The 21182-nt window shown below is 40.7% G+C and overlaps 1 pseudogene across 1 annotated transcript; it reads left to right on the top strand.

Moving 5' to 3' along the window:
* Nucleotides 1–1200: 1200 nt before the first annotated feature.
* On the top strand, nucleotides 1201–2389 carry Gm5801 (predicted pseudogene 5801; annotated as a pseudogene). Its single transcript, NR_002889.2, has one exon. The product of NR_002889.2 is annotated as a predicted pseudogene 5801 (transcript).
* The last annotated feature ends 18793 nt before the right edge of the window (nucleotides 2390–21182 follow it).

The raw sequence follows: 21182 nt of genomic DNA, 5'->3' as shown, positions 1-21182 counted from the left end.
GAAGTGTAGACTGCATGACTTGTTTACGGGACACACAACCACCACTTATATGTGCATCCTGGGCCCTTGTGATTCTCTGCATCCACCCCACTATTCATCAGAAGGACAGGTGTCTCTGAGCAAGGCTAGGATCCAATTTTGTCTATGGGTAAGAGCATGGGTGTAGCCTCCCCTCCCCAGCCTGAAACCTGTTTGCTCAGGTTTCAGTGTTAGAGAACATCGGGGTGGAGCTTGCCGCCCTATCGTCCTGCCACTCCCACTGCCGCTGCCTGCCAACTACCTGTTCCAGACCTATCACGTGTTCACCTGCAATCTTACTTCAAGATGATTTGGTGGGAATCGGGCCCCTTCCCCTTTTTCATAACTGAGTGTCAGAAATAATAAAATTGAGCTTTGATTAGAATTTTGTCTTAGCTTCCCAGATGCTACATTTTTAGGCGTGAGAAAAGAAAGTGTTTATTAAAAGGAAATTAATAATCAGGCGGATGTCCGCAGTTAAAAACTGCATCATGCAGGAGGAAAATGTCCCAAAAAGCAGAGAGAAATTTCAGGAGTGCCATGCTTTGTTTGACAAATGATAAAGTGCTTTTTATTCCATGATTGTAGCTAGTAAAATTAATATTCTCTGATTGGTCTAAATGTAACTGCTTCATTTGTTTTTTTTTTAAATTGGTAATGTGCTCTGCGTGTTTTCACAATCAGCTCATAAGTTGTTGGTTAAGATTAATAATTGTTACATTGCTATAAATGGTTAATCTTAAAATTGATAACTCAAGTTTAATGTCTTTCCAACACGTGGCATAAGGCAGGCCAAGAAGCTGGGTCTCTAAAGATATTTCTAGTTGAGATAATAATTAATGTGGTTCCTATCCTAAAAAGTAAAACCAAAGATAAGATTTAAAACAATGTCTCTTTATTAAAGCATTAAAGCTTACATGTATTCATAGGTATTAATTGGCAGCCAAACTTCATAATATGATAGTAATGCTTCTAATATTAATATTAATTCTATAAGTAATAAATTGTTTTAAAATTGAGTTTTACTTTCCCAAAGTTAATGTTACAAAAGAAACTTAATAATTCTTACAGATCTAGCCAGATGCTGTTTTAATGAAGTTCAAATTCATAGTTTATAAAGAGTCAATCAGACGGTAAAATTTATCAAGGCATTACAATCTGGTTTGCCGCGGCCTCAGGGAGAGGTGCTGGGCAAGTTGAGCTCTCTGGCCCACATGGCTTCTGAAGCTAAGAACTTAGGGACAATGCTTTCTGGAAGCATTTCTTGGCCATGCTGGACTGTAACCTTGTTCCTGGTGTGAGCATTCTTGGATGCATCAGGCAAAAGCCCTTGATTCTGCCAGAAAGATGAGCAATAACAGCAATAAGAGAGCTCCAACAACAGCAACACAAAGGTTGAAGCAGGACTACCTTCGAATTAAGAAAGACCCAGTGCCTTACATCTGTGCAGAGCCCCTCCCTTCAAATATTCTTGAATGGCATTATGTTGTCCGAGGCCCTGAGATGACTCCTTATGAAGGTAGCTATTATCATGGAAAACTAATTTTTCCCAGAGAATTTCCATTTAAGCCTCCTAGTATTTACATGATAACCCCCAATGGAAGATTTAAGTGCAACACGAGGCTGTGTCTCTCCATCACAGATTTCCACCCAGATACATGGAATCCAGCGTGGTCCGTCTCCACCATTCTAACAGGGCTCCTGAGCTTTATGGTGGAGAAAGGCCCCACCCTGGGAAGCATAGAGACGTCGGACTTCACGAAAAAACAGCTGGCAGCACAGAGTCTAGTGTTTAATTTAAAAGATAAAGTCTTTTGTGAATTATTTCCTGAAGTTGTGGAGGAAATTAAACAGAAACAGAAAGCACAAGATGAACTAAGTAACAGGCCCCAGAATCTTCCTTTGCCAGACGTGGTTCCTGATGGGGAGCTGCACGGTGGCCAGCATGGGATCCAGCTCCTCAATGGGCACGCACCCGCTGCTGGCCCCAACCTCGCTGGGCTCCCACAGGCCAACAGGCATCATGGACTCCTGGGCGGCGCGTTGGCGAACTTGTTTGTTATAGTTGGGTTTGCAGCCTTTGCCTACACGGTCAAGTACGTGCTGAGAAGCATAGCACAGGAGTGAGGGTCACAAGCCACAGCCTACAGTTGCTGCCGAGGGACACAGGGCCAGAGCTTGATGCAGGCGTGAAGGACGTGCTGCTGAGCACAGGGTGGCCTGCCGGACTCCCGGGCTTCACTTTTTACAAACCTTAAAGAGAAAGCAAAAACCAAAATGTGATCTGGAGGAGGGAGACTGGTGGTTCTCAACTCCCTCTTGAGGTTGACTGGACGGAGCCACTCGAGCTCTGGTTTTACTGCTTATCTCCTGTGTTGTCTTTTCACCCTGTTTAGTAAACCTGTTTGGTTTGGTTGGTTTTGTTTTGTTTTTCATTTTATTAGATTTGGTCACTTAAAAATATAAAACTTTAATGCCTATCAAAAAAAATAAAATAAAATGTTTTGTCAACAAGTTATTAATTCGAAGGATTAGATATTGTGAAACTTTAAAACTTTAACTTCTTAAAAGACAAAGAAGGGGAAAATTGTATCCCCGTACATTCTATTTAGTGCATTCCCATGCACACTATTTAAATCATACCTTTATTTTCAAATTTTAAAATTTAATTGTCAAAGAATTTAATAAATGCTTTATAGTATCTTAAAAGGATCTACTTATTGGCTTATAGATTGATCCTGAACAGCTACCTTATTTGGGAAGGGAAAATCAGGTTCTCTCCACAGAACGCCGCAGAAGCATGATGGTTAATTTATGTGACAAGCTGGCAGGTAAGTTGACTCAGTGCCCTGACTGAAATGACTAAGAAACTAAATTAGATTCATATTTTAGATCCATCCTTGCTTGCCATTTTTTCAGTTTAGACTAGCTTCAAGACTTTTAACTTTTCATTTAATAGAGTCATAATGATTTTTCTCTTTTCTTCAGTGTGACCAGTCATTCTAACTCAATCTTAGACTGGTCTAATATTCAGTCCAATATTAGAGATTCCTATTGTAGATAACTATATTCTCAATTACCTAGCAAAGTTAATTCTGAGCACACCCCCCACTTCCAGAGAATCTCTGGCCTTTTTACTATTCTAAAACCAGCCTAGAGACTGAGCTTGAGCCTTGCTAATTTGCAACTGAATAAAGTACCTGGACTTCCCCAAAAGAAGCTTTGCATTGCTATTTTCTCATTGTCTAGATCTCGGTTTTTTTGTTTGTTTGTTTGTTTGGTTGGTTGGTTGGTTGGTTGGTTGGTTGGTTGGTTGGTTGGTTTGGTTTGGTTTGGTTTTGGTTTTTTTCAAGCAGGTCAATCAACACCTTCAGCCTGACTGCAGTGGGCATGCATCCCCGCCCCCAAGAGCATACAGGTAGCAACTGCTATTTTCATTCTAAAGACATTCCAGCACGTTTCGTGGCTTTAGGTCTGATTTGAGATTTAGGTTTACTACAAGGGCTAGAAAGGCGAAAATTTCAAATATTAGAAGAGATTGGTTTTTATTCTGATAGACGGGCTTAGTCCCTTAGTTGGTCTCTGGTTTTCCACCCTTGCTGTTATTGCAAGGTCCCCTTAGTTCCTCAGGATGTAGGAATAACAGAGATGAGGAGGGTGACCTCCAGCTCCTAATATAGCCTAAGAGCCACAAATTGTGGTGTTACTAGTGACATAATTCTTGTTGAGGCCTTGCTAAATCTGAGGTTGACAATTCTCCTTTAGGAGCTGCACAGTACTCAGAACTGTGCATACTGATTCGTGATCATACGAATACAGTATGGGTACTGCTTGGGTGCAGAAATTTACTGCAGGGGAAGGTCCAGCTTGACCATTTCTGGGTTCCCTGTGAGATACACCCGGTTTGGATGGAGGTTGGTATCTAGCTCCAGTTACAACCAAAAATATCTTTCTAAGGCTCTGCCTCCCCTCCCCAAAAGATACCAAGAGCCACAAGTGTAGGTCGTGACAGCACCCACGGGAGGAATCAGGTCAATTTCCCCCCAAGCCAAAGTTAAAGCCCACTCATCTACGAATGAGAAAATCATTTGATCACCTCAGTTAAGCATGGCCTTATTAAACTTAATTATTAGGGGGGAAAGAGGTTGGAGACCATACCGCTAGAAGGGCAAGCCCTTCACAGCCTCCCACCCTAAAAAGCCAATTGGCCTTGTACTACGAAGCCGGTCGGTCGTCACCCCCTCCTCCCTGTTCCCTGCCTGTCATCCAAGAATGCGGAGGAATATCCATGTACTCTCTTCAGTGTTATTCATAATAAAGTGCCTTTCAATTCGTACAGTCAGCCTTCGCCAGGGTTCCAATGCTGTGTAGCTGACTACTTGGTATTCAGATAAAATTTTCAACAAGGAAGTTACCTATTCAGTACCAATTAGCATTATAAAAGTCGGAGCCTACTGCTCAGGGCTAGTCTGCTAGACGTTTACTGAAACAGAAAGGACAGTCTTATCCAGATGGCTTACCATAAGAAAAGTTAAGAAATCCCACGGAGATGGGTTTCTTCATTAGCCCTAAAATTCAGGCAGAACTATAGAGCATAAATAAATGTTATGCCTCAGCCCAGCCTTTTCTTTTTTATATTAACAACAGGGAGGAGATGTAGCCTCCCCTCCCCAGCCTGAAACCTGTTTGCTCAGGTTTCAGTGTTAGAGAGCATCCGGGCGGAGCTTGCCGCCCTATCATCCTGCCACTCCCACTGCCGCTGCCTGCCAACTAGCTGTTCCAGACCTATCACATGTTCACCTGCAACCTTACTCCAAGATGATTTGGTGGGTATCGGGCCCCTTCCCCTCCTTCATAACTAAGTGTCAGAAATAGTAAAATTGAGCTTTGATCAGAATTTTGTCTTAGCTTTGTCTTTCTCTCATCCACCTAGCTCCCTCTTCTCTTCCAGATTCCAAGATGCCTTCCCAGAACAGAACCCAGACATGTGAGCCGCTAGTCAGACACAACACATGGGTCTTTGAAAGATGGTTTGTTGCTACCTAAGTTTACTTCCCTGGATGTTATTAGCCAGGTTTGCAGTACCAAACATTGATCCCTTCCAACCCCATGGTGTGGGTCTTGAATCTTATTACAGGCAGTTGGTTACCATCAAAATAGAGAAGCTGATATTACACATGTGAGCACATCTGGCCTTTCATATGGTTCCTTTATACTTTTTTATGTTGGTTAATTCTTCCCTCCAACCTGAACCCTCAGCTTTCAACCCCTTGCCTCTCTTACTGCCTAAATCTTTCTACTTCTGTATTCCCCCTTCTTACTACCTGTTTTCTATTCCTCCTCCTTGAAGGTAATTTCTGCTGTCTCTTTTGCTTTTTCCTGGCTTCCACAATTACTCCATGTTAGACACACAAAACCATACATTCACATAGCTAGGATCCTCATATGAGAGAGAACATGCAGGTTTTGTGTTTGGAGTCCTGGGTTATCTCACTCAGAAAAATAAAATAAAATTCCCGTTCCATCTATTGTGCTTAAATTTTAATTTTTCTTCTTTGTAGCACATCTTTATTATCTACTCATCAGTTGCTGGGCAGCTAGGCCCGAGGAACATGAAAGAAGATAAAATTTATATGGTGCATTATGGTCAAAATGCTAAAAGTAATATGGCTAAGAAAGGGTGCTGAAAGCTTCCTGAGAGATGGGCCAAGTCACAACATGGGCAGATACATCACACATATTGCTAATTACTTGATGGAGACATTTAAAGCCAGAAGGGATTTCTTCTTATAACCCACAAGTCTAATTAGTGCTTCCCATATATTTATGGGTGTGGATCCATCCACTAGAGGAGGGACTCTCAACCTTCCTAATGTTGTAATTCTCTAATAGACTTCCTCGTGTTGTGGTGACCACATACTAAAACATTATTTCATTGATACTCCATAATTGTAGTTTTGTTATGGTTATAAATATCAGATATTCAGAATTATGATATGCAACACTGTAAAAGAGCCATTTGACCACTGAAGGGGTCAAGAACCATTGAGAATCAATGAAGATTGAGAACCAGTGCAGTAGAGTATGGGAATCATCCCAGTGGCCACCAGTGATTATCTCCTTCTTGGAAACCTCTACTGCCAATAGCTCTTTGGAGGTCACCTATCACATCTCAATCACAGAAGGCCACCCTTAATACTTAATCAGTGTTGAGAAAGGATTAATTAAGATATGCTTAACATGATTCCTCAAGCTCTGGTGCATTCTACCATCCACACAAAATCTTTACTTGCTGTTACCAACCTCTGGTTTCTTAGCACAATGCTACCCTGAATCCTGAATTTCTCTCCAGAAATTTTAGCCCAGTCCATTTCCAATTGCTCTTCTACTTGGGTGAATTTTCCTACCCCATCATGATCCCAGCCTGCTCCACCTCTAGTACAATGTAGTAACACTCCTCTAATCCCAGACCCAATACTCCACAGGATTGCCATGGACCTAAACCAGAATTGGATCTGGTAGGACACCTAGCCCTAGTCCCCAGATTCCAAGCCAGAGCCTCATCCTTTGAGATACTCCAAGATTCTCAGTTGAAGGCCACCTTTTATCCTATAGGTAAATATAGAATCCTATAGGGATTCTATCCTAGGGGTAAAATCTCACCAAATAACAGACAAAATCTAAATTTAAATGTTTGCTTCCTATCACTAAAATAAAAACAATGTGAAATATCCATAAAATGTGCCCAACTACTAAATAACCAATTCTATAACAATGTCCCCTAAGGAGGGAAACTCAGATAAAATCCAAGACACAGAACTCTGACAGTCTATGAAAAGACTAAACTAATAAATTATGTACAAGTACAAACTCAGATACTTATACCCCACAAAAGTATACTAAAATTGAAGATGACATAAGAACTTTTGGTGATAACAATCCATTACAATAGTACTGAATTCTCAATGGATACTCTGAAAGCCAGAAGTCCTAAATAGATGTTCTACAAGCTCTAAGAGACCAGATAAGCAAATCCAGGCAATTATACCCAACAAAACTATCTATCACAATTGATGGAGAAAGAAAAACATACCATAATGAAAATAAAACTAAGCAATTTCTATCCACCAATCCAGCTTTATGGAAGGCAGTAGAAGTAAAATTTCAATCAGAAGGGGTCAACCACACTCAAGAAAAAACAAGGAATGATAAACAATACTAGTGACACCATCTCCAGGCCACCTTGGGCACGAACTGGGCAGACAGTCCCATAGTCTTGAGAGGACTCTTCACTCCCCAGATGCCCTAACACACGCAGGATCTTAGGATCACTGGTAAGTAGAACACAACATCTGCTCCAACACCACCAGGAGTGCCTGGTACTAGCAGGAGCAGGGACACAAGAACACCTCCCAACCAGTGGCTTGGGTTTCTTCAAGTCGGCACTGGTCTACCTTAGTTTAAAACTCATTGGATGGCCCCATGACCCTGAGAGAAGGTACCACTTCCAGGTGCTCTAATACGCCCAGGATCTTAGGATCCCGGGATCCCAGGAGCTTGATCATACCAGGATCTCAGGGTTTCAGAGGAAGCTTGACTGCCAAGAACTCTGACACACCCAGAATCTCAGGATCACGGGACCACAGAAGCACAAGATCTCAGAGAAAGCTGGACTCTGAGGAAGTCTGACTCAAATGGGATTACAAAAGGACAAGCTCCAATTAGATATATCTAGGCAGGCAGCACTTGAGATAATCTGATGGTGGGAGGCAGAGTAAGAACAGAAGCAACATAGACCAAGGTTACTTGGCATCATCAGAACCCAGCTCTCCCACCATAGCAAGTCCTGGATACACCATCACACCAGAAAAGCAAGATATGGATCTAAAGTCACTTCTCATTACAATGATGGAGGACTATAAGAAGGACATAGATAACTCCCTTAAAGAAATACAGGAGAACACAGGTAAACAGGTAGAAGCCCTTAAAGAGGAAACAGAAAAATCCCTTATAGAATTACAGGAAAACACATCCAAACAGGTGAAAGAATTGAACAAAACCATCCAGGATCTAAAAATGGAAGTAGAAACAATAAAGAAATCACAAATCGAGACAATTCTGTAGATAGGAAATATAAGAAAGAAGTCAGGAGCCATAGATGCAAGCATCAGCAACAGAATGCAAGAGATAGAAGAGAGAATCTCAGGTGCAGAAGATACCATAGAAAACATTGACACAACAATCAAAGATAATGCAAAATGCAAAAAAAAAAAAAAAAAAAAATCCTAACCCAAAACATCCAGGAAATCCAGGACACAATGAGAAGACCAAACCCAAGGATAATAGGTATAGACGAGAAGGAAGATTTCCAACTTAAAGGGCCAGTAAATATCTTCAACAAAATTATAGAGGAAAACTTGCCCAACCTGAAAAAAGGGGATGCCCATGAACATACAAGAAGCCTACAGAACTCCAAATATTTTGGACAAGAAAAGAAATTCCTCCCGTCACATAATAATCAAAACACCAAATGCAGAAAACAAAGAAAGAATATTAAAGGCAGTAAGGGAAAAAGGCCAAGTAACATGTAAAGGCAGACCTATCAGAATTACACCTGACTTATCCCCACAGACTATGAAAGCCAGGATATCCTAGACAGATGTCATACAAACCCTAAAACAACATAAATGCCAGTCCAGGCTACTATACCCAGCAAAACTCTCGATTACCCTACCTGGAGAAACCAAAGTATTCCATGACAGAACCAAATTTACACAGCATCTTTCCACAAATTCAGCCCTTCAAAGAATAATATAGGAAAAACTCCAACACAAGGAGGGAAACTATGCCCTAGAAAAAACAAGAAAGTAAACTTTCAAAAAAAAAAAAAAAAGCTTAAAAGAAAATAGCCACATGAACAGAATTTCAACTCTAACAACAAAAATAACAGGAAGCAACAATGACTTTTCCTTAATATCTCTTAATATCAATGAATTTAATTCCCCAATAAAAAGACATAGACTAACAGACTGGCTACATAAACAGGACCCAACATTTTGCTGCATACAGGAAACCCATCTCAGGGACAAAGACAGACACTACCTCACAGTAAAAGGCTGGAAAACAATTTTCCAAGAAACAAGCTGGAGTAGCCATTCTAATATCAAATAAATTTGATTTCAACCTAAAGTTATCAAAAAAGATAAGGAGGGACACTTTATACTCATCAAGGGTAAAATTTACCAAGATGAACTCTCAATTCTGAACATCTGTGCTCCAAATGCAAGGGCATCCACATTCACTAAAGAAACTTTTCTAAAGCTCAAAGCACACATTGCACTGCACACAAGAATAGTGGAAGACTTAAACACCCCACTCTCATCAATGGACAGATCATGGAAACAGAGACACAATGAAACTAACAGAAGTTATGAAACAAAAGGATTTAACAGATATCTATAGAACATTTTATCTTAAACCAAAAGGATATACCTTCTTCTCAGCACCTCATGGTACCTTCTCCAAAATTGACCATATAATTGGTCACAATACATGCCTCAACAGACACAAGAAGATTGAAATGATCCCAATGCTTCCTACCAGATAACCACAGACTAAGGCTGATCTTCAATAATAACATAAATAATAGAAAGCCCATATACACGTGGAAGCTAAACAACACTCTACTCAGTGATAACTTGGTCAAGGAAGAAACAAAAAAGAAATTAAAGACTTTTTAGAGTTTAATGAAAATGAAGCCACAACATACCCAAACTTATGGAACACAATGAAAGCAGTCCTAAGAGGAAAACTCACAGCTCTGAGTGCCTCAAAAAAGAAACTGGAGAGAGCATACACTAGCAGCTTGACAGCACACCTGAAAGCTCTAGAACAAAAGGAAGCAATTTCACCCAATAGGAGTAGACAGCAGGAAATAATCAAACTCGGGCTTAAATCAACCAAGTGGAAACAAAATGAACTATACAAAGAATCAACCAAACCAGGAGCTGGTTCTTTGAGAAAATTAACAAAATAGATAACCCTTAGCCAGACTAACTAGAGGGCATAGAGACAGTATCCTAATTAACAAAATCAATAATGAAAATGGAGACATTACAGCAGACACCGAGGAAGAAAATCCAAAAAATCATCAAATCCTACTATAAAAGCCTATACTCAACTGGAAAATCTGGATGAAATGGACAATTTTATAGACAGATACAAGGTACCAAAGTTAAATCAGGATCAGATTAATGATCTAAACAGTTCCATATCCACTAAGTAAATAGAAGCAGTCATTAATAATCTCCCAACCAAAAAAAATTCCAGGACCTGATGGGTTTAGTGCAGATGGTTCTATCAGACCATCAAAGACCTAATACAAATACTCCTCAAAGTATTCCACAAAATAGAAACAGAAGGTACTCTACCTAATTTGTTTTATGAATCCACAATTACTCTGATACCTAAACCACACAAAGACCCAACAAAGAAAGAGAACTTCAGACCAATTTCCCTTATGAATATTGATGCAAAAATGCTCAATGAAATTCTTGCAAACCAAATCCAAGAACACATTAAAAGTATCATCCGTCATGATCAAGTAGGCTTCATTCCAGGGATGCAGGGATGGTTCAATATACAGAAATCCATCAAAGTAATCCACTATAGAAACAAACTCAAAGAAAAAAACATACGATCATCTCATTAGATGCTGAGAAAGCATTTGACAAAATCCAATACCCGTTCATGATAAAAGTCTTGGAAAGATCAGGAATTCAAGACCCATACCTAAACATAATAAAAACAATTTACAGCAAACCAGTAGCCAACATCAAACTAAATGGAGAGAAACTTGAAGCAATCCTACTAAAATCAGGGACTAGGCAAGACTGCCCACTCTCTCCCTACCTATTCAATATAGTGCTTGAAGTCCTAGCCAGAGCAATTAGACAACAAAAGGAGATCAAGGGGATACAAATTGGAAAGGAAGAAGTCAAAATATCACTATTTGCAGATGATATGATAGTATACATAAGTGACCCCAAAAATTCCACCAGAGAACTTCTAAACCTGATAAACAACTTCAGCAACGTGGCTAGATATAAAATTAATTCAAACAAATCAGTGGCTTTCCTCTACACAAAGGATAAACAGGCTGAGAAATAAATTAGGGAAACAACACCCTTCACATTAGTCAAAATTATATAAAATACCTTGGTGTGAATCTAACCAAACAAGTGAAAGATCTGTATGATAAGAACTTCAAGTCTCTGAAGAAAGAAATAGAAGAAGATCTCAAAAGTTGATAAGATCTCCCATGCTCTTGGATTGGCAGGATTAATATAGTAAAAATGGTCATCTTGCCAAAGCTACCTACCTATTCAATGCAATCACCATCAAAATTCCAACTCAATTCTTCATAGATTTAGAAAGAGCAATGTCCAAATTCATCTGAAATAACAAAGAACCCAGGATAGTGAAAACTATTCTCAACAATAAAAGAACTTCTGGAGGAAGCATCATCCCTAACCTCAAGCTGTACTACAGAGCAATTATGATTAAAAAACTGCATGGTACTGGTACAGCAACAGGCAGGTAGACCAATGGACTAGAATTGAAGACCCAAAAATGAACCCACACACCTATGGTCACTTGACCTTTGACAAAGGAGCAAAAACTATCCAGTGGAAAAAAGACAGCATTTTCAACAAATGGTGCTGGTTCAACTGGCAGTTAGCATGTAGAAGAAGGTAAATCAACCCATTCTTATCTCCTTGTACAAAGCTCAATTCCAAAAGGGTCAAGGTCCCTCACATAAAACCAGATACACTGAAACTTATAGAAGAAAAAGTGGGGAAGAGCCTTGAACATATGAGCACAGGGGAACAATTCCTGAATAGAACACCAATGGCATATGATGTTAGATCAAGAATCTACAAATGAGACCTCATAAAATTGCAAAGCTTCTGTAAGGCAAAGGACACTGTCAAGAAGACAAAAGGTGTTCGAGGCCAGCCTGGGATCCAAAGTGAGTTCCAGGACAATCAGGGCTATACAGAGAAACCCTGTCTCAAAAAACCAAAAACCAAAAACAAAAAACAAAAAACAAAAAAAGAAGAAGAAGACAAAAGGCAACCAACAGATTGGAAAAGATCTTCACTAATCCTAAATCCAATACAGGGCTAATATCTAATATATACAAAGAACTCAAGAAGTTAGACTCCAGAGAAACAAATAACCCTATTTAAAAAAATAGGGTACATGATATTTGGTGGATATTTTTCTTTGTTTTCAGATATGATCTCTAATGTTTGTCTTTTCTTTTTCTTTTTTAAGCATACTGTTGTTTCTAAGAACAGTGGGTTTGCTTCCAACATTTCACCTGCCAGTTACCTACAAAATGACCCACAAGTAATTCACATGAGTCCAAGTTGTCAGCCATAATTTTGATCATGCCTTCATCCCTCCTTTCTTGAAAAAGCAAAGAGGGATCACCTGACCCTTGGCTTTACATTGTGCTGAGATTATCCTTCCCTGAACCATTAAATGTTTAAATTAGGTTAAAAAAAAAAAAGAATTCTCAACTGACGAATACTGAATGGCTGAGAAGCACCTAAAAAATGTTCAACATCCTTAGTCATCAGGGAAATGCAAATCAAAACAACCCTGAGATTCTACCTCACACCAGTCAGAATAGCTAAGATCAAAAACTCAGGAAACAGCAGTTGCTAGCGAGTATGTGGAGAAAGAGAAACACTCCTCCATTGCTGGTGAGTTTGTTGCAAGCTGGTACAACCATTCTGGAAATAGTTTGGTGGTTCCTCAGAAAATTGGACACAGTACTACCTGAGAATCCAGCAATACCACTCCTGGACATATACCCAGAAGATGCTCCAACTTGTAATAAGGACACATGCTCCACTATGTTCATAGCAGCCTTATTGATAATAACCAGAAGCTGGAAAGAACCCAGATGTCCCTCAACTGAGAAATGGATACAGAAAATGTGGTATATTTACACAATGGAGTACTACTCAGCTATTTATAAAATTTGTAGGCAAATGGATCAATCTAGAATATATCATCCTGAGTAAGGTAACCTAATCATAAAAGAACACACATGATATGCACTCACTGATAAGTGGATATTAGCCCGGAAGCCCAGAAGCTTGGGATACCCAAGATACAATTCACAAACTACATGAAATTCAAGAAGAAGGAAGACCAAAGTGTGGATACTTCTATCCATCTTAGAAGGGAGGAACCAAATACACATGGAAGGAGTTACAGAGACAAAGTATGGAGTAGAGACTGAAGAAATGACCATCTAGAGACTGACTCACCTGGGGATCCATCCCATTTACAATCACCAAATCCAGACACTGTTGTGAATGCCAACAAGTGCTTGCTGACAGGAGCCTGATATAACTCTCTCCTGAGAGGCTCTGCCAGTGCCTGACAAATACAGAAGTGGATGCTTACAGCCATCCATTGGTCCCCAATGAAGGAGCTAGAGAAAGGACCTAAGGAGCTGAAGGGGTTTGTAGCCCCATAGGAGGAACAACTATATGAACTATCCAGTACCCCCAGAGCTCCCAGGGACTAAACCACCAACAAAAGAGCACAAATGGTGGGACTCATGGCTCCAGCTGCATATGCAATAGAGGATAGCCTAGCCTAGTCGGACATCAATGGGAGGAGAGGACATTTGTCCTATGAAGGCTCTATGCCCTATTGTATGGGAATGCCAAGGCCATGAAGCAGGAGTGGGTGGGTTGGTGAACAGGGGGAGTGGGGATGGGATGGGGGAGGGTTTTTTGGGAGGGGAAACCAGGAAAAGGGATAATATTTGAAATGTAAACAAGGAAAATATCCAATAAAAATAGTGGAGAAAATAAATAAACAATGCTAAACTAGTGAGTCACAGCCATCAGGGCATATGTTGTGTGGGTCACACAAAAAAAAAAAACAACAGAATAACTGGAATCAGCAAACACTGCTCACTGATAACTGTTCAATAATGATGGTCTCAATTCCCAATAAGAAGATATAGACTAAGAGAATGGATGAGAAATCAGGATCCATCCTATGGCTGCATCCAAAAAAAAAAAAGTGCATCAACACCACGGACTGACGTCAACTTAGGTTAAAAGGGTAGAAAGTGGTATTCCAAGCAAAAGGATCAGAGAAGCAAACAGGTGTAGCTATTTTAATATACAGCAAAGCAGACTTCAAATCAAAACTGGTCAGAAAAGATAGGAGAAACATTACATACACATTAAAGGAAAAATTCACCAAAAGGACATCTTAGTTCGAAATATTTATGCATCAAACATAAGGACACCCAAATCTAAAAAAAGAAAAGAAACTGCTTCAGCTAAAGTCACAGTGGCACTCACACAGTGACAGTCACTCACGCAGTGACAGTCACTCACGCAGTGACAGTCACTCACGCAGTGACAGTCACTCACGCAGTGACAGTCACTCACACAGTGACAGTCACTCACACAGTGATAGTCACAGTGATTTGTCACTTCCGTACCTTACCCTTGCCAACCAGACAGGTCATCAGGACAAAAACTAAAGAAGGAAATGCTGGAGTTAACTAATATCATACATTAAATACAATATGTTGTGTGGGTCACACAAAAAAAACCAACAGAATAACTGGAATCAGCAAACACTGCTCACTGATAACTGCTCAATAATGATGGTCTCAATTCCCAATAAGAAGATATAGACTAAGAGAATGGATGAGAAATCAGGATCCATCCTATGGCTGCATCCAAAAAAAAAAGTGCATCAACACCACGGACTGACGTCAACTTAGGTTAAAAGGGTAGAAAGTGGTATTCCAAGCAAAAGGATCAGAGAAGCAAACAGGTGTAGCTATTTTAATATACAGCAAAGCAGACTTCAAATCAAAACTGGTCAGAAAAGATAGGAGAAACATTACATACACATTAAAGGAAAAATTCACCAAAAGGACATCTTAGTTCGAAATATTTATGCATCAAACATAAGGACACCCAAATCTAAAAAAAGAAAAGAAACTGCTTCAGCTAAAGTCACAGTGGCACTCACACAGTGACAGTCACTCACGCAGTGACAGTCACTCACGCAGTGACAGTCACTCACGCAGTGACAGTCACTCACGCAGTGACAGTCACTCACACAGTGACAGTCACTCACACAGTGATAGTCACAGTGATTTGTCACTTCCGTACCTTACCCTTGCCAACCAGACAGGTCATCAGGACAAAAACTAAAGAAGGAAATGCTGGAGTTAACTAATATCATACATTAAATACAATATGTTGTGTGGGTCACACAAAAAAAACCAACAGAATAACTGGAATCAGCAAACACTGCTCACTGATAACTGCTCAATAATGATGGTCTCAATTCCCAATAAGAAGATATAGACTAAGAGAATGGATGAGAAATCAGGATCCATCCTATGGCTGCATCCAAAAAAAAAAGTGCATCAACACCACGGACTGATGTCAACTTAGGTTAAAAGGGTAGAAAGTGGTATTCCAAGCAAAAGGATCCAATAGACATCTATAGAACATTCTACAAACACTACAGAATATGCTTTCGTCTCAGTAACCCATGGAACAATGTCTCTACATGAAAGGCTTTTCTGGATGACTGTGTTGATCCAAGATAAAAGCAAGAATGTGGGCATTCCTGGGTGTACTACAAGTGGCTAACTTTCCTCTGTAAAGTACAGCTTTCAACATGGGGAAGGGTTTGGATAAGCTGTGCTTCTACACAGACCAGGACCTCCATTCCACAAGCTCTGAGATGTAGCCTTGGTTATTAGTCCCCAATGTGGTCCAATCCATAAGGTTATGAAGATTGTACCTCTTTGTTTTCCAGGTCCAAATGAGTGAGGAAGGGAAAGAGAGCGGGGGACAGGGAATCCCAATACCATATTTAAGGACGAATTGATTTCTGATCCTGGGGAGGCAATGGAGGAGTCCCTAGTGAACCCTCCACTGAGGAGGTAGACACCTTACTTGATACCACAGGAGGGAGTACAGGGTATATACAGTGAGTCCAGGCTCTCTGACTCGGTCATACTGGTTTAGGACTGGATAGGTTCCACTGGCAGCAATGGTATGCTAAATGAGCTTTGTGGAGGCATGTGAAAATGTTTGTTTGTGTTAGTATAGCTTCCCAACAGCCTACCAGATATAAGAAAACTATTAATAGTTTGAAGGCTAAAATGTCTGATGAGGCCTGGGTTGATGTCGAGAACTGATAGACAGATAGACATATCACATGACAGGATCATAAGAGAATTGTCCCAGACATACATAAGAGACCTTACCCAAACCATGAAAGCTTCTCTTAAACCTGATCATCATTGCCTAACATATTATGATCCTAAACAATCTCTCAACAAGAACACAGCCACTTTAGAGCCTGCCCATGTGTGAGCACTGCACATCCCTGAGATTCCCACTCCAGCCTCTGCTTTTTGGATACCTCAGGGAAAGACTGTGCCATCATCCACATGGCATTCCTAATGAAAGTTGAAAATATCCACCAAGTTCATCCTAGTCATCCCCTGCCAATCCCCTGCCTGCTCCCTCCCTTCCTTCTCCAGCAGTTTCAGTGTTTCTAGAGATTGAGGCATCTTTTCCTGTTATTGTGGGTGTTTAGTTTCCCTTTGAAGAGCAAGATTCCCAAGAAGCTGGAGGTGAGGATCTCTGCTGGGTCCCAACAAACTAGGACCCTACGCTGCCATTGGCTTAGAGCTAAAGGGGCTCCATTCATCCCCCTACCATGTGGTTTTCCCCACAAGGCAATGTCAAGTACAGCATGAAAGGAGTTTGAGGAGGAAAGGGAAGTGTGATAGTGCTTTAAATACAATACTCCTGCATGAAATTTCTGTCCATGTCTGTATCTGTGCCAATATGTCTGTGTGTCTGTCCTTCACAAAGGGCTTTGCTCGCTATGCACTGAACAACACAGAAAGCATCACACAGGGGAGGAATGAGAGACTTTACAGACAACTTTAACAGAAATGTACAAGGAATTAAATCTCAGACCCCAACTGACTCAGACAACAGCCATCACCGTTTATCAACCAATATACACAAATGTGCTAACCATTTCTGGTGTATTCACTTGAGAAGATACCTTTCAAACTGTGTGATTCTTGCTTTCAGCAAATGATACACATGCATGGGTCTGTGTCAGGGCAAGGAAGTAACAGCTTAGATTCTGACAGCTGATTACATGGGAACCCAAGGCAAGTAGGCTGGGTTGTTACATTGTTCTTTGAAAGGCAGGTTAAGCCAGCAGTGTGAGCACACAGTAGGACAGCAGTCTTAAGTCTTTGTGACTTCAAGGTGTATCATTAACTTGGCTGTAAAGTCTAGCAAAGCTCCCAGTCTCTTAGAATGAAGCAGATTTTTATCATAACACAATATAACACATATGATCAAAACACGCACTGAGCTTTCAAAAATTAGTAAAAAAAAAAAAAAAAGATTTAAAAATCTTACTTTAGAACATCTTTTGGCAGATGTTTATCTGCTTTGTTTAAGAAGTGGGACCAGTAGAGCCCATATCATCTCTATCAGAAAGTCCCATGTGAGTTTTACACACCACTTTACATGGTAGTAAAACTGCAAAATTTATTAAGATTTTCTTTTGGCAGCATATTGGGTCTTGGCCTATTACTGGCTGGGTGTTCCTTAGACATTTAACTTCCAAATGGTTTCAGTTATTTTATTTGTTAGATGCTATAATCTAATTCACTATAGACAACCTTACTGATTCAAGAATGTTAAGTTACTAATTCTTGCCACCAGAATATAGAAGTCACTGTTTTGTTGTTATACAAATCCAAATGTGACTACTTTTACCTGAGCCAGTGTTTTGGAACAATTTTCTTATACCCCAAAATTACCTTGAATTTTCTATCTTTTTCCCTCCACCTCCTGCGTGCAATGATTACAGGCGTGTATCACCATGCCAAGGTCATGCTGCTTATATCAAACTCAGGACTACATGCATGGAAGACAATTCTGTCAACTGAGTTATTCTCTTAGCAGTCGCCAAAACTATTTGAGAATGACCACTAGCAAGTATATTTATTCAATTAAAGTTACAGTGATATTACTATTATATCACAAAGCACATTTCATGTAAAACAAATGAAATATAATCTGGCTATACATTCACATTAACAACACATTTTACACACAAAAAAAATCCTCAGTGAATTTATTTCAGATCAGCTGATAGCAATTTGTAAAATGTCAAAATTGAAACAATTTTTAAAAATTGTATTATTTTATGTGTATGAGTGTCTTGCCTGCATGTATGTATATTTGCCATATGTGTGTGCAGAGGTCAGAAGAGGTCCTAGGTTTGGAGTTATAAATGGTTGTGGGGCACTAGGTTGATGCTTGAAATCAAACACCCGTCCTCTGCAAGAACAAGAAGTGTCCTTAACCACTGAGCCATCTCTCCAGGCCAACATGATAAAATGTAAACATTAATACTTCATATCTGTCTTTGAAATAAGGTGTTGAGCTGAAATGTCATTGTCTCCTTATCTGAAGGGTTACAGGAGGCAGGAATCAGGTCTTGGTGTTTTGGGAAGAACACCAGGGGATGGTGGCCTCCATATTTGGGCATTTATTGTGCATCTACTTGTACAGGACCCCAGTACAGTTCTGATTAGCTCAAGGCTTGAAAGGCAAGCTGGAGTCAGGGGTGGGGTGTGCTGGGGAGGTTGGCAACATGCTTTCTGCGCAAGCCTGAGGACCTGAACTTGATCTTCAGAACTCTTGGAAACAAGCACAAAGGCCTTGTGTAGTGGCAGGTGCTTGTTTTAAGCACAGAGTGGGGTGGGCATTGCTGGAGCTCACTCACTAGACCACCCAGTCTAGTCTACCTGGTGGGTGCCAGACCAGTAAGAGACCCTTCCTGGAAAAACTCAAGGTGGGTGACCCGTTAGGAACAGTACTGAGATTGGCATCTGCCTATCACCTGCAGAAGCAGCACACACATGCATGCACACATGTACACCCATGTACAGTTTCACATGTAAACTTACATACTCATGCATATATAGAGACATACGTACAAAAATGAAAATAACAAAAAGAAAATGGGGACTCGACAAATTCGAGTTCCAGTCAGGATTATTTGAAAATGTTTTATTCTTCTCTCTGTTTCCATGGCTGCAGGTTAGTTTGAGACTGCTGCTCTTCTTATGGGGTCACCCTCCTCCTCAGCTTCTTCCAGTCTTTCCCTAATTCAACCACAAGGGTCTCAGACTTCAGTCCATTGGTTGGGTGTAAGTATTTGAGTCTGTCTAAGTTAGCTGCTTGTTGGGCCTCTTGGAAGACAGCCACGCTAGGCTCCTGTCTGTAAGCACATCATAGCATCAGTAATAGTGTCAGGCTTTGGAGCCGTCCCTAGAGATGGATCACAATTTAGGCTGGTCACTGGACCACCATTCTCTCAGTCTCTTCTCCATCCCCCACCCCCACCCCCCGTGGTTCTTTTAGATGGGAACAATTCTGGGTCAGAGTTTTTGACTGTGGGATGGCAACCCCATCCCTCTACTTGATGCCCTGTTTCTCTATTGGAGGTAGACTCTAAAAGTTTCATCTCCCACTGTTGGGCATTTTATCTAAGGTCCCTCCCTTTGATTCCTGAAAGTCTCTCACCTTCCAGGTCTCTGATACATTCTAGAGGGGTTCCCCCACCTCCCACCCCACCCTGGGGTTGCATATTTCCATTCATTCTGCTGGACTTCTCTCCTTTACCCCTTCAATACCTGACCATGTTCCCCTGTTCCCCTTTTCCCCTTCCCCTCCCCACTCCTACCCAGGCCCCTCCCTCCCTCTGCCTACTCTGACTGCTTTCTACTCCCTCTCAAGTGGGATTGGAGCATTCTCACTTGGGCCCTTCTGCTAGTTAAATATTCTTGAATTCTGTGGATTGTATCCTGGGTATTCTGTATTTTTTGTTTAATATCCACTTATTAGTAAGTACGTACCATACATATACTTTTGGGTCTGAGACTATGGATGATGATATTTTCTAGTTTCCATACATTTGCCAGTAAAACTCATGATGTCTTCATTCTAAATAGCTGAGTAGTGTAGAGGAATTTTCCCCTAATTAATTAATTAATTAATTGGATAATAAGGATGACAAGCCAATTGCTGGGTAAAAAGGAGGAAGCAGGCCTTCCAGGTCCGAGAGAGGGAAGGGGGTGCCAGAGAAAGGAACCTTGGTTAGGTGGGAAGCTAGAGGGAAAAATGTAGACCAAGAACTGTTAGGCCTGGAGGTGAATTCCATCACCAGGAGATTTCCAACAGAGAGTAGCTGATAAGATTAGGATGATAAATTCTTTGCTCAGTGGTTGAGTCATCTGATGATTTTAAACTAAGATTGTCTTGGTGTTTTCCATCTGGGGCAACTCAGATGGGCCAGAGGGAAAGAATTTAGCCAGGGCAGAATTCGACCAGACTTTGGAATGGGAGATTGGTCAAAGGACACATCGCATCAGAGCATGGGTTGGTGAGAGCACCCACAGCTAGCCACGGGAACCAGGGAAGTGCCATCAGCTTTGCAGTAAGCTAGCCGTGGAAATTACTGAAGCAAGCAATTACTGAGGCAAGACTGAAGTTGCCGATGCTTAGCCAGTTTAGCGTGGATTGTTTTATTAACTACATGCTACATAGTATTATTCCGTTGTGTAAAAGAATGCATTTTCTGATCCATTCTTCTGTTGTGGATCATATGGGTTGTTATCAGCATCTGGCTATCACAGATAAGGCATCTGCAAACATAATGGAGCCCGTGCCTCTGTGGTAGGGTGAGGCATCTTTTGGGTATATGCCCACAAGCTAGGTCTTCAGGTAGAACTATTTCCAGTTTTCTGAGGAACAGCCAGATTGATTTCCAGAATAATAGTGCCAGTTTGCAATCCCACCAGCAATGGAGGAGTGTTCCCCTTGCTCCACTTTCTCACCAGCATTTGCTGTCCCTTGAGGTTTATCTTAGCCAGCCTGATTGGTGTGAGGTGGGATCTCAGGTCATTTTGATTTGCATTTCCCTGATTACTAGGGATGTTGAACATTTCTTTAGGTGCTTTTTGACCATTCAAGATTCCTATG

This window comes from Mus musculus, chromosome 14 (genome assembly GCF_000001635.26).
Source record: "Mus musculus strain C57BL/6J chromosome 14, GRCm38.p6 C57BL/6J".
Lineage (NCBI taxonomy): Eukaryota > Metazoa > Chordata > Mammalia > Rodentia > Muridae > Mus > Mus musculus.
Note: the sequence above shows the minus strand (reverse complement) of the source record. Positions and strands in the feature narration are given on the sequence as shown.